General features: G+C 42.8%; 1 protein-coding gene and 1 long non-coding RNA gene across 6 annotated transcripts in view; one reads left to right on the top strand and one right to left on the bottom strand.

Moving 5' to 3' along the window:
• NR3C2 (nuclear receptor subfamily 3 group C member 2) overlaps nt 1–16,510 on the top strand; it is a 285,459-nt gene that overhangs the window by 239,990 nt on the left and 28,959 nt on the right. The gene's annotated exons all lie outside the window — the stretch shown is intronic.
• LOC311623130 overlaps nt 13,291–16,510 on the bottom strand; it is a 28,852-nt gene continuing 25,632 nt past the window's right edge. Inside the window, exon 4 of the long non-coding RNA XR_014795101.1 lies at nt 13,291–15,018. This is a non-coding gene — a long non-coding RNA (uncharacterized lncRNA). The remainder of the gene's footprint in view (nt 15,019–16,510) is intronic.

Below are 16,510 nucleotides of genomic sequence, written 5' to 3'. Positions count from 1 at the left end.
TGTAAATTTTTCTCATTCTGTAGATTGTCTTTTCACTTTCTTGATATAATATTTTTAATGCACTTTTAAAATTGAAGTTTTTCATTTTAATGAAGCCCATTTTATCTGTTTTTCTTTTGTTGCCTATTTTTAATGTCATATATTAATTTTTAATTGTGTGCAAACATTCAACTTTACAGGTTCCAAACAAAGTGCAAAATTGTAAGAATTCTTCACAAATGAAACTTAGGGTCAAGCACCTTATATTTGAAGCCTGGGAGAATTAATGTCAATAAAGAGTTTTGGAAATAAGGAATAACAAACCAGAAAAAGAAAAAGAAAAGGTCATACAAGCTTTTTATACATTTATCTATTCTAGAAAATAGTAATAGAGATAAAATGGAACCAACAACAAAAATTGCATTCTAATATTATAAGTAGTTTAAATGTTATGAAATTACATAATATCTGAATGAAAAGTTTGTTTCTTATTCTTAAAACCATTGACCTCAACTTGAACCTACTGTAAGTTTTCTCTCAACTAGAAAGAAAAGGGTGGAGCTGTGTCTTTTTCAAAGGACTGGGAAGGGAGAAGGCTACTCCCAGGAAACATTTGGGAATAGCATAAAGCCTTTTAGGCAAACTGAGCTTGATGCAGTAGCTCTATTAGAGGGTGCTATCACAGACCCTGTATTTTTTAGGGAAACTACTAAGTTACAGAGAATGTCCTACAACTGAAGTCTGAACGTGGATGCATGCTTCACCCTGCATTTATTTAGTGTTCTAAGCAGTGGTTTTAGAATACTGAAAAAAAATATGTAATACTTATCTCAGGAAACATTAACAGTCTAGTAGGAAAAAAGAAATTACTTAAAGAATCCCAGAATTATTATTGTGATAAGTATCAAAAGGGAAATTGCTTTGAGGGCAAGCAGTTCCTGGGAGGTGTTGATCTAGTGAGGAAAGGCTTCCCTGGACTCAGTGAGTGTCTGTCAGGTGAAGGAGGTACAGGAAGAGGAGAGCTGACTTGGGCTGAGGCACCGGCATGTGCAAAGGCCCTATGGCAGGAAGGGCCTGAGTGAAAGACATTGTAATGATGGCCATGGAGAGATGTGAACAGGAGGTGAAAGCCAAAATCACCAGCAGTTCCCAGAGGTTGGATCCTGATGGGGTTTGGAGGGGAGGAAGAAGTCATTGTCTAGGATGATGTCCAGGTCTGTGCCCTAAGTGCCAGGTAGGATTTGGTTGGTGTGACTCCCTGGAGTAGGAAACAAAGATAGAGGACCAGGTTTTAGAAGGGAAGAGTAAGGGAGGCCAGTTTTGGATATGCGAGGGTTGAGTTATGTTTGAAACAGTATCCAAGAGGAAATATTAAAGAGGCAGTTATTTATATGGACCAGACAGTTGAGAGGTCCAGGCTAAAGGTGTAAAATTTGAACACATTTTGCCATAGAGGTTACAGAAGGAATCCCACACCTCCCTGGGACTAAATGCCATTGTGACCCCAGTGAGATGTGAACTGGAAATCTGGAAGCATGCCCACTCATTGCCTGCCAGTACCTTGCATATTCATCTCTGCTGAATATGCCTCTCAACTCCCCCCTGGCCAGTACCTGCACTTCCACACCCTTCCATCAAAGTGCAGGAAGCAGCCTGGCATTCTGGGCAGGGGCATAACCTGTGCCATTCTGCTGAGGGTAGGACACTCTGATGTGGTCCTCTCCTGCTCTCCACCAACCCTCTACCGTTGAGACCACCTCTCACCTGCACTGATGCTTCTTCTTTAGGTGTCTGCATTCCCCACCCACTCTTGTCTACATGGCACCTTCTCAGTGAAGTCACAGACTCTGTCATATCATTTTTCATTTCCAGCACCTACACTGTGTCCAAGGCACAGTAGGTTAGGTAAGCTGTAAATATTTGTGGAATAAATGAATTACTGAACAAATTGACAGTCTGTTAATCAGTCTAGAAAGGGATTTCTAAGTTATCCTTTCTCATGATGAGAATGAAGTTTATGGTAAAGAATTGTGACATGGAAACAGACCCAGAGAAAGAGAAGCAGTGATCAGACTCTCAAACCTCAGAGGGAAAGTAGGGGAGGGGAGGGTAAGGGGAAGAGATTAACCAAAGGACTTGTGTGCATGCATATGGGTCTAGCCAGTGGCCATGGACAACAGGGGGATGGGGGAATATGTGGGGAGGAATTTGGGATGGGAATGGGGGGATGAGGACAATTATGTGATACCATAATCAATAAAAAAATAAAAGAATTGTGACATGGGGTGCCATGAACAGAGGCACTGCTGTGTTTGAAACAGGGGACAGAACTTCCAAAGGCAGTCATCAGTGTTTGTCTCCAGCTGGGAAACACATCCGCAGGCTCCCAGCGACCTCCCCTTCGGCTGTGCACCCGCCATGTGGGACCTGGAGGAAAGGGGGGAGCAGGGAACGATCAAGGAAAACGTTCTTCCTAACTTTTTATTAAACATTGGTGTGAAGATATGAGTTCGTCCTTTAAATTAGCATAGAACTTTCCTTATGAACTCAAAACTTTCCAACTATGTATTAAATGATTAATTATTCCATTTTTACCTTGAAACAGCTTATCATGTACTGCACTAGATCGCTGCAAGTATTCACATTCCTTACCAATTCAATGCACATATTAGAACTCCCATCTAAGCCTGTAATGAAATTTCTCCAGAATGTTTCTTATTAACTTCTGAAATGGAGGTTCAGTTTGCACTCTCTTTGGAGACACAGCCAGTACGTGGGAATTAAAGCATAGTTAAGAGCAGATTTTTATGGTCTCGAGTTGTAGCCCAATGAACAATGTTTTGGGTGACCTTTCAGTGCTCCGTGGTTCTCATCCTTTCCTGGTTGTGCCTCACGGGTTGTTGCTAAAAGAGAGAAGGTTTAAGTCTTGGTGTCCCTCTCTGACCCTCCCTGCGAGCACTCTGACGAGGCTGCGAGTGGGAAGGGGAAGTCAGCCCACACCATCCTCGGGATCAAGTGCTGACTGTGCGATGGCAGCAGCTGTAGAAAAGCCGCGTGAGGCGCAGTTGGTCATCTCAGGTCATGTTTCCTGGAGTGCGGTCCACCCCTGTTGGGTGCCCAGCAAGGGATCACGGTGCTATCAGAGCCCAGTCGTCCTCAGAGCTCCCCTCCACCCAGCTCTGCCCACAGGACGGTGCCCTGACGGCCCCTCTGTGTCTGGGGTCTCCCAGCTCCTGGTGGCCTGGTTCCTATGCAGGCTACATGTCCCACGGCTGTGTCTCATGGTTCAGGGGGGAATCTGAGCATTCTCTTGGGGGGATTAGCATGCTTGGAGGTCAAATGTGACATGCTCTGCACTCAGTCCCCAGGCTAGGCATTGGTATTCCTGAGCCATAGGGGCGGCTTCTGTGCCTGGACTCTTCCTCCAGCAGAGCCAGAGCCAGGGCCAGGGCCAGGGCCAGGGCCAAGGCCAAGGTCAAGGTCAAGGCCAGGGTCGGTCAGTGACAGGAGTTCTGATGAGAGGGGCCAGGATGAGGGATGGAGCCTGGGCCAGCTTCCCCTTCACTGCCGCCAGCCTCTCTCTCCCTCCTCTGTTCCCTTTCTGCTTCTTTCCAATAGGATTTCTTACTCTCCATTGGCTCCCTGGGACCCTGATCTGTGTTGCTTCTAGTCTCTGTCCTACTCCCTTTCCTTTCCCCTCCCTCACTTGCTCCCTTCCCTCCCTCTTCCTTCAATTTCCCTCCTCCTTCCTCCCTCTTCCCTCTCTGTCACACACACCTCTTTTCCCATCACTGAGATGCCCCTTGTTGGGTTTTTGTTTGTTTGTTTTTACTTCTGATTTACTATGAGGGGATAAGCTTTAAAAGAAAACAAGTCTCCTCCGCACCTTATCTCTGCCTTGGACCCATGAAAACCCCGGCCCTATACCAGCAGCTGGAGGGCCCGGGCCTGCAGCAGGAAGTGTGAGCATTGTGCTTGTTGGACGGGAGCAGCAGCTCCCCTAATGGGCGCCTGTGCGGCCCGACCCACTGTGGCTCCTGCTGCTGCCTGCTGCTCTGCCTACCTGCGCAGATGGCTGAGTCTGAGAGGCCTGGATAAACAGAAACAGTGTCACTAGTAGTAAGTGGCCCATTCTAACTGCAAAGGGCAGAGTGCAATTCTCTTACACTGAGGTGGGTGCAGAGGACACCTGTCACCTGAAGGGGGCTGTGGGGGGCCTGGGGGAAGATGCAGTGTGGCCTGAGGAGATGTGATAGGCTACAAACTAGAAACAGCAATTCTCTCAGTGTGTATGGGGGCAGAGGAGAGGTAGGGAGATTCCCCAAAAAACAAGAGTTTTTTTTCTTTTTAAAATTCTTAAAAATTATAATTTGACATTCAATATTAGTTTCAGGTGTACAGCATAGCAGTTAGACGTTTACCTAGCATAAGAAGTGATTCCCCCAATAAATCTAGGACCCACCTGACACCACACACAGTTATTACAGTGTCACTGCCTACAGTCCCTGTGCTGTCCTTTACATCCCCATGGCTGGTTTGTAGTCCCCCCCCCCCCAATAGTATTTTATTCTTTACTGAACCCAGCATAAAGGTAAGAAGTAGAATTGTAGTAAGAAGATACTTCCAGACGTTCCCAGCAGAGGAATTAAGAGCAGGGAAATTCACAGTGAGCTGGGCGCACTGTGAGGAAAGGTCGTGAAATGGGCATGCCAGGGACAGAACTGTCCTCACCTGGGAAGATAACCTGAGGAGAGCAGGGTTAGTTTAACACTACACTGAGTGGCCAGATGATTATGATCTCTGAACGCATAATCATCTGGCCACTCAGTGTATATCCTGTATAATAAAAGGTTAATAGGCAAATTGTCTCCTCAACCAGAAGTTGGACCAGCAGGCAGGCTAGCTAACCACCCATGTCCCCTCCCCTTGGCCAAGCTGGCCGTACCCCACCCCTGCACAAATTCATGCACTGGGCCTCTAATACACACACATACACACACACACTCACACACACACACACACACACACACACACACACACACACACACACTTAGTGGCCAGATTATTATGTGTTCAGAGATCATAATAATCTGGCCACTCCGTGTAGAACCACTCTCTCACTCATTTCCTGACCCACTTTCTTTTTTGCCAACTCCTGCCTCTTCATGCAGGACCACTCGGGGGAGATGGAGACACATGTTATTCATTCAGTTGTTCATTCAGCTAACTTCAGAACACTAAACACCGATCCAGGCACTGGGAATACAACAGTGACTACACCGTGGAACTCACACCGCAGGGAGGGTGGGTGGCCCAGACAAACGGCAGCTTTGGGAAGAAATGCACGGGCTGTGTCCCCAAGGACAACGGCTTAGGCAGCACGCCTCCATCCCTGTGATGGTTGTGTATTCCTGCAAGAAAGTGGTGTTTAACATGGTAAGGTGGGGTGTGGACATACTCTCTCAGAGGGTGAACAAGGGCCCTGGGCTAGCCACACCAGCCTCCTGGTGCTCTAAGAATCCACGCTCATTCTTGACTCAGCTCTGGCATTTGGTGTTTGCTCTGTGCAGGAAGATGATTTTTCTCACCTTCTTGTCTCAGCCTCAGATACTGCGTATCCATATAGCTTTTGCCTGACCACAGACCTTGAGCAGGCCCCTCTGCCCGGTTCCTCCCCATGGTATCAAGTGCTTGTTTTCTTTGTAGTAGGTCTCCTTCCCCACCCCACCCCCCAATGTCTACTGGGGGGCAGGGGAAGGGGCAGAACCTGGCCTGCCTGGCTCACCTTTGCATCACCAACATCTAGATACTACCTGACATTAGTAAGTGCTTGATGAACTAATTAATTTCAAAATGCTGTTTTCAACATTATTTCCTGCTGCTCTCTGCATAAACTCTGTGCAGGACAAATTAGCATTTTTCTTCCCTGGTCCTGCCCTCCCCCACTGTGGATTCTCTCCTCACACTTCCTTTGCCTTGCCTTTCAAAGGACGCTGCTTCTCCACTCAAAGTCAGAAGGGACTTTTCCTCCCAAACTTTTTTTTTTAATATATCAGTTGTTTGGTGCTTTATGTGTTTTGTGTACATTTCACTCCAGATAGACCAAAAACTCTAAGAGCACAGAAAGTATGCATTTAAATTTTTTCAGAATAGCCAGCAAAACGCTTTCTACGTAATTGGCACTCAGAGACTACTTTTGCTTTGTTAATGAGTACTTTTCCTAGCATGAGGGTCAGAAGCAAAGTCCCTGGTGTGGGGTTACCCTACAATGTTTTTAGGGCTTAGCATGTGAACTTAATGAAAAGGATTCATTCTTTGTGGAGTTTTCTGTGGGTTTTTTTTCAAGTTTCACTTCAGAAACACTGCTGTATAGTAATATTTCTTGCATTGTAGTGTACTTGAGAAATATCCTAAGTATTTAATGAAGCTGGTTAATTGCCAGTAGAGTATGAAATTAAAGCAAATAGAAAGGATCAGTCTAAACAATATATTATTATATTGGAATCATAAGGGAGCTATTTTTCATTTTGTTTCTTTGTGTTTTTTTTAAATATTGATTTTTTTTATTTTTTGATTTTTTTTTACAGAGAGGAAGGGAGAGGGATAGAGAGTTAGAAAACCTCGATGAGAGAGAAACATTGATCAGCTGCCTCCTGCACCTCTCTTACTGGGGATGTGCCTGCAACCAAGGTACATGCCCTTGACTGGAATTGAACCTGGGACCTTTCAGGCCTCAGGCTGACGTTCTATCCACTAAGCCAAACTCATTCGGGCTATTTTCATTCTGAATAAAATTCAAAACCGGTTTAAGATCATATGTTATCTTTAAAGGCTTAAGGTGGCTAATATTAGCATATTTTTTATTTCAGTTAGCATGCTGAAGAACCTTGGTCTCCAGCTAAAAATACTCTTCTCTTCAATACAAGATAAAACCACGGGAGTAAATTTCTTTATTGAAAAATTGATAGAGAAAATTTAATTTTGGTGCAGTGGTTGTATTGCCCAAATGGGCAGGTGAGGAATGGATTGATTAATTATAGGACCCAGGAGGCTCCACCTTCCCCGACTGACACTTGTCACAAGACAGAAGGACGGTGGTGTGGACAGTGCCCTCCATATTGAAGCAGGAGAACACGCACGCATGTGTCTTGATATATAAAGTGTGTTCTGAACAGGTGTCTTCAGACACTTCTAGAACCAGAACGGAGCCCATGCTTATCCATTTCCATTGCAGCACAGCAGAATGACGATTTGGGTTTTATATCCCTCACTTCCAACCATGAACCCTAAGCTACTTTAATAGGACTGTTTGGAGGGCTCTGAAGAGGTCATTTAATTTTGGGGGGTTCTCGGATTGATACTTTCCCGAAAGCAACAGTGGATAAGCGCAAGAAACAAACTACAAGGATGTCCTATTGGGAGACCCTCCACTTCCTTATTTACAAGCTCACTTCCTTCATGCTGCAGTTGAAATGTTGCCCCAACCAATGTACAAATTTACATTATGGCAACCTCTGTCTGTCTTCCCACACCTGTGCCCCTCCTCCTTCAAATCGACAGTGCCTCAATAGAATCCATGCAGTTGTGGCTTATAAACTCCAAATTCCCTTTTGGTACAGGTATGATACCTCTCTGTCTTAGTCAACGCAGGCCACTGTAACAGAGCACCACAGTGAGGGGCCAACATGGGCGGGTGTGGTGAGGGCCTTCCCAGCCTGCCACAGTGCCTCCTCCGTGTTCTCAGGGGCAGAGAGGAAAGGCTGTGGTGTCTCTTCCCCTCCTCCTAAGACACTAACCCCATCATGGACTCCACCCCACCAGGTGACCTCCCAAAGACCTCACCTCCTGATACCATCACAGTGCGAGGTGGGGTTTCAACATACAGATTTGGGGGGGATGCATACATTCAGTTCATACCGTTCTCCATTTACATGATCCTAAAGATAAAGACTAGTTGATAGTCAAGTGGTTTAGAAGGGGGTTTTGAGTGATGGGAGCTGATGCTGAAAGCTTGGGAAAGGTGCTGTGCTCTGCACTCCAAACAAGAGTCTCTCAAACACTCTTCCCTCCTTCCTTCGCTCCCTCCCTCCCTCCTCCCAGAGGCAGTGTCTGGCCAGGGACTGGGGGTCCTGTCTGCTCAAGCCATCTCAGGGACCTAACACTTTTGAGCTGCTGGCCTTAACACATTGCTTCTTGGTGATAGACACAAAACCCCGAAGACTCATTTACTTGTTGTTAAAGAGAGGCTACAAGGCCAGTGCCATCTGCTTCCAGGAAGTTCAGAAGTTCACAGAATGAAAAGTAGACGTTTACAAAACGCTAGCCGTACTCCTCGCTGCCGTGACTAGTAACCTTCTACCGCGGGTGGAGAAAAGAAGGCTACCCTCTGAATACGCATCGTGCTCATGTCATTTCGTGTGCGTGTGTGGTGTGTTTCTGTGCGGGCGCTTTACGGGAAACAGGTGTCACTGCTGGCGGAGCGGCCCGGTGGTGCGGTACTCATTCCTCGCAGTCATGAATGATGTAGATGTTCAGAATGTCCTGAACAGAATCTGCTCTGTGACAGATGTTCAGAATCAGTAATAAGAAAGGACACGTGGCCAATCTCTAATAAATTAATCGAGTTGAACATCGTAATTTGTTAAGGCAGATGATTTATCAGCTTTCAGAATGATTCAAACAGAAGAAAGCACCTTTCACCCAGAGTATGGTGCCGAAAGATGTTTTCTAGGACCCCGGCTGATTAATGAACAGCGTCTGTGATAACAGTCTCTAGAGGTTTAGCCATTTCCTTCTTCTGAAGCAAGGCTTTCAAGGTAGAAGAAGGAATCTGTTATCTTGCAAAGTGATCGCAATTGCCTTGCACCTTCCACCTCCCAGCTCCTGCACATTCACCCCTGCTCCCCTCACCTCTGCGGGTGTGAGCCGTTGCTATGGAAGCACAGCTGCACCTTCATCAGAGTGAACTTCCTTCTTTCTACCTACCTCAGGCTGTGATTGCTAGAGCGACGTCACTTTTGCATCAGGGGGAGTCTGACTCCACGAGGTGCAGCCGATGCCAGTCTTGGGTTGCACTGGGAAGAAGTAGTTTGCTGTAACCCTTCACCCAAACAAGCGTCCGTCAACACTTTTAATTTCAGCCGTTAACTTTCTTCACATTCTTGAAACTCACTAGTTATCAGGCAGGAATCTTACCTTCTATGGCTCCTTTTTTACGAGTGAGGAAACTGTGGTCAGTGGTCATTTGTTAAAATTAAGCAATGTCTTTAAGTATATATCCCAAATGTCCCTATGAAAGCCACCAAAGGTTTTCTGTCTTCTACCCCCTGTAGTCTACATACCGTGAGATTTCCAAAACTTGGCATTTAAGTCTACAGTCTACAAAAATGAGGCTTGAAGGCATTAAAAAATTCCATCTTCTTTTGTCTCCTTTCTATGTGCAGGGCAGTTTTGGCCATAAGTCTTAACAGTCGTAAGTGCTTGTACCCTGTTGGGTGTTTTGCCTGTAGTTGGACAGCGAAGAGTGCAGGCTCTGAGGCCACACTCAAAAGTCACTGAGTTAAGAACCACACCTGCTCGTCTGTCAGTGACTCATACAAACTTCCTCACCAAAGCCTAGAATCCAAACATGAGGTCGCTAGGTCTTAACACGTCTGGTGAACAAACAGGCCCGCCTCTGAGCCCGGGTAGAAGGGCTGCTGGTGCAGGCCCCTCCAGCAGGAATGGGGTGCAGTGGTGTGCAAATATCTCCCTTTGCCAGAGAGCCCCCCACTATATGTGATTAAATATCTCACTCTGGGATAAGGTAAAAAAAGAGATAGACAGTGAGAAAGACAGAAAAGATAGACAGTGAGCTAATATTCTTTTTTAAATTTTCTGCAGGTTGCTGTGTGTTTTTTTTTTTTTACCTTATCCCAGAGTGAGATATTAATCACATATCTTAGGGATAGGTGTTCCTTGCCTGATACCATAGGTGAGTCATGAAAATGTATTTAGAAATCAGTTTTTTAATGAATTACGTTGTCATTAGTCTATGAAAGTCACAATTCAGTGAGTAAGATTGACCCTGTAGCTAAGCCAGCGCCTCCTTGTATTGTGATTTACCAGAGACCCTCTCTCTCACATCGGCATTTCCGGGTGGGTCCTGGCTGCCTGTTTTCTTTCCTCTACCAAAAACGTGTGTCCTTGTGCCCCCAAAAAAACTGTGCTAAGCATGTAAGTATTTAAAAATCTAAGGTGCAAAGCAATGTTTTACCCAAAACTTTATGGTAAAAAAAAAAAAAAAAAAAAAAAAAAATGTATTTCCTGAGTTTTACAGCTATCCTTAGTCAGATATGGTTGCCATGTAACCAGGTCCCTTCTAGATTTTTAGATCATCAGGTATTATTTTGATCTGTGTAACATCCATTAAAGCCAGTGGAAATTGTGATGCTTTCGTCCAAGGGCGGTTCTATGAAAACATGTCCCTTCTGGAACATCAATTAAGGTGACAAACAAAACCCTGAATTGGCTGTTAACTGTGACTAGGCTTGGCCATGTAAAATGGATGAGAATAGATGGGTGTCATGGAGACCATGGGACACCACTCTCTCTGGCACAGGAGCCCAGGGAAGCAGTGACCACAAACAACACTCGCCAGTGATCCAGAGATCGAAGCTGCTGAGTTCTGCCGTAAATACTATAAAAATGAACAGACATCAACCACAACTAGGAAAACGGTCCTCCTACGGAGATAGCTTGTTTATCTATTGAGGATAAATCTAGTAAGAATATGAAAAAATTAAAAACCATAAACTGGAATAATTTGAATGCTCAAGTTGAGGTCATTTTTATCCTAATTAAGGTTTTGGGGGGGGAAAAAAACCTGTTTCTGCATCTGTTTTTTAGGAAAATAATAAGCCTGAGACAGGGACCATCTGTTACACTGACCATATAACAAGATGTTAGATTTACTCAGACATAATGATGTGGTTTGCAGTATCAGATGTGAGAAGGGGCTGGTCTTTCAGACCTGCTGTGATTATGTGTGTTCACCACACCACTCAAGCTATTTAACTCTCATTGACACTATCGCTGCATACACTTTAGCAATCACACACACACACACCCCTAGGGACAATTTATGGAAGCAATAGCATATTAGCAAACCTGTTCATAAAGAGGCCTCTTGAGATTGCAGGGACTTTAAGAGTGAGCATCGCAGTGTGTTGGTTATATCTGTATTTGAAGAGCAACTCAGAGTCTGTACAGTCACTGAATTTGCCTCTTCTCAGTAGCTACCAGGTATTTATTAAGCACTCACATAATTTTGGACCTATGCATTATTAAAAAAAAAAATCATAGAGAGATAGGCCCCTTATTATCTGGAAGGACTCAGCCCTTCCAAGGGACGAGCGCTGCCTATTGTTTAATCCAAGGGCTAAAGTGAAGCACTTCGCAGGTTTATTTTTGTAATTCCTACTAAATAAAGTGATGTCTTACACACCTAAGATAAAAGGTGTTTGGTACAATACTGCTGAAGGATCTTCAGTTAAAAGATGTCATTGTGCCTCATGCATGCCTGGGAGGGAATGTCAGGACCCCTGGTGCTCTGGCGTCATCTCTAAACTCAGCCAGTGTGAGATGGTGGCATCTGGGAAACGTGAGTTCCCTGAAAGAGAAAGGAGTGATAGAGTTCTTCTGTTCTGCCTTCCCCCTTTGGGTACCAAAACCAACAGGCAGGCCTTTGGGGCACTGTTCCCAACTATGTTTTTGAAATTATGGTTCATTAAAGGATTTTTACTCTTCCTGTTTTCAAAAAGCATTTAGCACCACTTGCCATAAAAGCATGGATACAGCAAGTCTAAGTATCCATCAAGACCCAAAAAGGCGAAAAAGACAAGTCATCCAAATAGAGGATAAAAGAGATATTCTATATAGTATAAAAGAAGAAGAATGAAAAGCCTAGGCTCCAAGAGAAGTTACATAATTAAACACAAATCTTAGTTTTTTAATCTCTATCAAATAAAGTATAGTAGATAGGATCATGGGTTGCAGATTTTTTTTTAATTTAAAAAATTTAATTGTACTTAAAATATCAATAAAATTTGCCATCGTAACCATTTTAACTATGCAGTCCTATAATGTTAAGTACATCCACACTGTTATAAACAAGTCCCCTCCATCTCCTCTTCCCAGTCCCCAGCAACCAGCATTCTGCTTTGTTTCTGGGTTTGACTACTCTAGGTACCTCATGTAAGTGGAATCATACAGTATTTTTCTTTTGCAACTGGCTTATTTCACTCAGCAGCATATCATTAAGGTTTATATGGAACATGTATCAGAATAGCTGTTAAATAATATCCCATTGGCCGAAACCGGTTTGGCTCAATGGATAGAGCGTTGGCTTGGGGACTGAAGGGACCCGGGTTCGATTCCGGTCAAGGGCATGTACCTTGGTTGCAGGCATATCCCCAGTTGGGGGGTGTGCAAGAGGCAGCTGATCGATGACTCTCTCTCATCGATGTTTCTAGCTCTCTATCTCTCTCCCTTCCTCTCTGTAAAAAACAATAAAATATATATATATATATTTTAATTGCCTTTTAAAAAATAATAAATAAATAAAAAATAATATCCCATTGAAGGCTCTTACCACATTTTGTTTATCCATTCATTTGTTGCTTTTACTTTTTGGACATTGTGCGTAGTGCTATTGTGACATGAGTGTAAATGTCTTAGAGACCAGCCTCAGAGATTCTTTACTTAGAAGCCAGCTTGCATTCTTCCTGCTTAAGGCCAAAGCTTGAGGAGTTCCAGGAGGCAGTCAGGCTAGCCTGGATGCTTTGTGGGCTTATCAGCTATAGTATCTATGTATCAGTATCTGCCTATCAAAGTAGAAGATGATGTGGTTCCAGGATTGCATTGTAGTCTGGGGCAGTGATTTCCCTATCAGCTGCCTCCACTTGGTCCTCCAGATAACTAGAGGACTAACCTTTCCAAAAGTCCTTTTTGCTCCTGTCTTGCAAATCTAGTACTGGAATACTAACATACTAAAGAGAGTTCCTGTAGACAGCTATTGGCCAGTAGGTCCAGGAGGCTGTTCTCCTAATGTGAAACCTGGTAACACCGCTAACATGTAAAGATGGCACATACAAAAGTTGTTCAGGTTGTTTACTAAGTTAAAGACTGGCAACTAGCATACAAATCATTTAAACTGTGACTGTCCTTACCACTCTGATTTTAATGGGGGCTTTTTTTAAAGACTAAACTCCATTTCCAACTCTACATTCCTTCAAAAGTGAGGGCGGGAGGAGGGGGGGGTCTAACTCTTCAATTATTCACTTTGGTCCCAAATGAATAGGGTTTGGAGACATGAGATTATTTTAAAACTTTTTAAATGATCATATGATTGTAGTTTAATGTAATTGATGTTCTAAGAGAGGACAGGATGAAGTTATAGCTATGAATAAAACTGGTGTCCTAACTGGAGAAAATGTTAAGTTTACAAAACTACCGAAACATTTCTTTTTCTGATGGGTTTCTCTAAAAATATTTTTTAGAACTATTTTTCTCAAAGATTTTAACCAAGGTCTTTGGAATGGGACTGCAGACTGAAGGGTCCCGGGTTGTATTGATTTATTTATTTATCCGAAAGCAGAGGTTATTCTATTCCTGCAAATGAAATGATGCTTAGAAATGGGTAATGTGCCCACGGTTCACAAGTAGAGACGGATGGCTATCAGTTATTCAGGGCTGATGTTCACTTTGACGTAGGGATATTTCCTAACTCAGTAATCTCCTACAGCCTTTATATTAGTCCACTGTCCAAGGATGACGTTTTCACTTACTTTCATCTTTTAGAAGCATTATACAAAATTCATCTCTTTCCCAAAGTAATCCATATTTTTTCACATTACTCTACTCAAAATGAGGTAAGATTATTAAATGAATAAAAGCATGTAGCAAAAAGATTTCTGTGAGGTAATATTGCAAAATTAATATCGGTATCATGCCAAAAAAGATTGTCCTTGATTCAACTTCTTTGGATGTACATTTCTGTGCATTTAATCTAATTATACAGAAAATGATGTGATGCAAAATGTGTTTTTGAGATGGCCTATTTTCTTGAAATTTCAAGCTATATTGAGTACACAGTACCCTTCATTTAGAGAACTCAATTTCATGCCGTACAAACAGCAATGGAATTTGAAGACACAGAATTTTACCACATAATGGGGGACCAAAGGATAAACAATTGAGTGAATATAACAACAAAACATATGAGGTGGCAATATCTTTATAGTTGTAAAGAGATACTGTGGAGAAAAGAGCTAAAACTGTTGTGCCGGTAGCATAGAGAGAAGAGAAGGTATAAGGTTTTAATTTTTTAATTCTTTCATTGTTGACATACAATATGAGTTTCAGGTATACAACAAAGTGATTCAGCATTCATATGTCTTATGATGTGATCACCACAGTAAGTGTAGTAACCATCTGTCACCCTCCATGGTTATTATGATATTATTTACTACGTTCCCTATGCTGTTCATGACATCCCCGTGACTTATTTTATAGCTGAAGTTTGTACTTCTTAATTCTCTCCCCCTTTCTTACTGTTTCCTCACCTCGCTGGGGGCCACTATTTTGTTCTTGTATGATTTCACTTATCTGTGCAATCTAAAAAAAAAAAAACAAAACGAACAAACAAAATGAGTCAGAAACAAACTCACAGATACAAAACCTGGGTCTGGATCCTGGCTGCATCATGGACTTAAATTTTCTTATCATGACCTTGATGATAATCTCCACAAGGCATTGTGAGAATTAGCAAGAAGAAAGTGAGATTCCCTGTGTGATAGGTGTTCATGAGGGGCAGCACTGAAGGCCACGGGAGTTCCTTGGATACTTCCTGGAGGCATGGAGATGCTATTCTCACTGAAGTGGCAGAGCATGCATTCTCCAGGTGTGTTGTCACATTAGCATTCACATCTGCCTTCCTGTAGCATCTGAGGCCTCTCTTTAATTAGCCTTTAATCTTTGTGTGATGTTCAGTTACCACATCTGATAACAGAAACACAGACACAAAGGGGTTTAATCCTCATGCTCTATACTAAGCTAGTCCCTCCCGCCTTCCCCAAAATCAGCATTCTCTCTGGTTGTTCTCTCAATTCCCCATCCCGCACATGAAAATATTAACAATAATAACACAATATTATTTTCCTGAAAAGTCATTTTAAGAATTTGATTCTACCCCAGCTGGTTTGACTCAGTGGATAGAGCATCGGCCGGCAGACTGAAGGGTCCCAGGTTTGATTCCAGTCAAGGGCACATGTCCAGGTTGCTGGCTCATCCTCACTAGGGGGCATGCAGGAGGCAATCAGTGATTCTTGCTCATCATTGATGTTACTATCTCTCTCTTCCTTCTCTGAAATCAATAAAAATATATTTTATAAAAGAATTTAATTCTATCTTGGTTTATTTTATCAAAATGATCATTGGTTGAATTTCAAGAAGCATTTTATTGTATCCATTTTATATATATAAATATATATATATATATAAATACACACACACAAGATATATATTGTGTATATATATATATATATATATATATATATATATATATATAATTTAAGAACCTCTATAGGTTGGTTCCTATATCCCTGCGAAGGTGGGATTACTGTTAGTATCCGTGTGTTACACAGGACTGCATGGATTCAGGAGCCACACAATCACAGGCTCACAGCACAGCATGTGGAAGGGCTTCTGGGTTGCACATCTCTGGAGTCTATTGTGGCAAAGCCAAGGGTGGCTGTTCTGCCTCCAGCACAAGGTGGCTGAAGGGATCAAAGACACCTGAATGCACTTTTAAATGCCTGGTGTCAGTACACGTTGCATTATATTCCATGACATCCTGATTCACAACCTGCCTCCCCCCATTTTACAACCTAAATCTCTTTCTTTTTTGAGAACTTCACAGATGCCACATCTATTGTATTAGCCATTTAACCTTTCTGTAAATTTTCAGGATTATCTTTCTCTAATCATCATCATCATATGCAAATTTGTGTCTTTAATTCTTTTTGTTGTCTTCACTTGTTCTCTCTCCTTTTCCTTTCCTAATCTCTATTCGTTCATGCAATATTGACCAAACAAAGATTTTACTTATGGCACTTGTCCATCATGTTCTCTTTGGCATTCAAAAAGGTTAGCTAGGCCTGGAGCTTGCCTTTAAGAAGCTTGCAGTTCACAATTAGAATGATGGAACTGAACTGAGCCTTTTTTTTTTTTTTTTCCTAAACACATAGACATTCAGAAAAGAAAAAAAAAGAAAAAAGAAAAAAAAGCCTTAAATATATAGCCAAGCTCAAAAGAAAAAAGAAAAAGAATATGGAATTCACAGCCAAAGTGGTTTAACTTGGAGCTAAAGCTACAGTTGGCCCACAAAGTACTTGATGTGATAAATGCCTTCGGGTGAGTATTAGAACACCAACTGGAACAGCAGACAAGAGCTAGAACTCCAGCAGGGCTGGGGCCTGAAATAGAGCCCCTG

Source organism: Pipistrellus hanaki (genome assembly GCF_964339955.1).
Source record: "Pipistrellus hanaki genome assembly, chromosome: 5".
Taxonomy (NCBI): Eukaryota; Metazoa; Chordata; class Mammalia; order Chiroptera; family Vespertilionidae; genus Pipistrellus; species Pipistrellus hanaki.
Note: the sequence above shows the minus strand (reverse complement) of the source record. Positions and strands in the feature narration are given on the sequence as shown.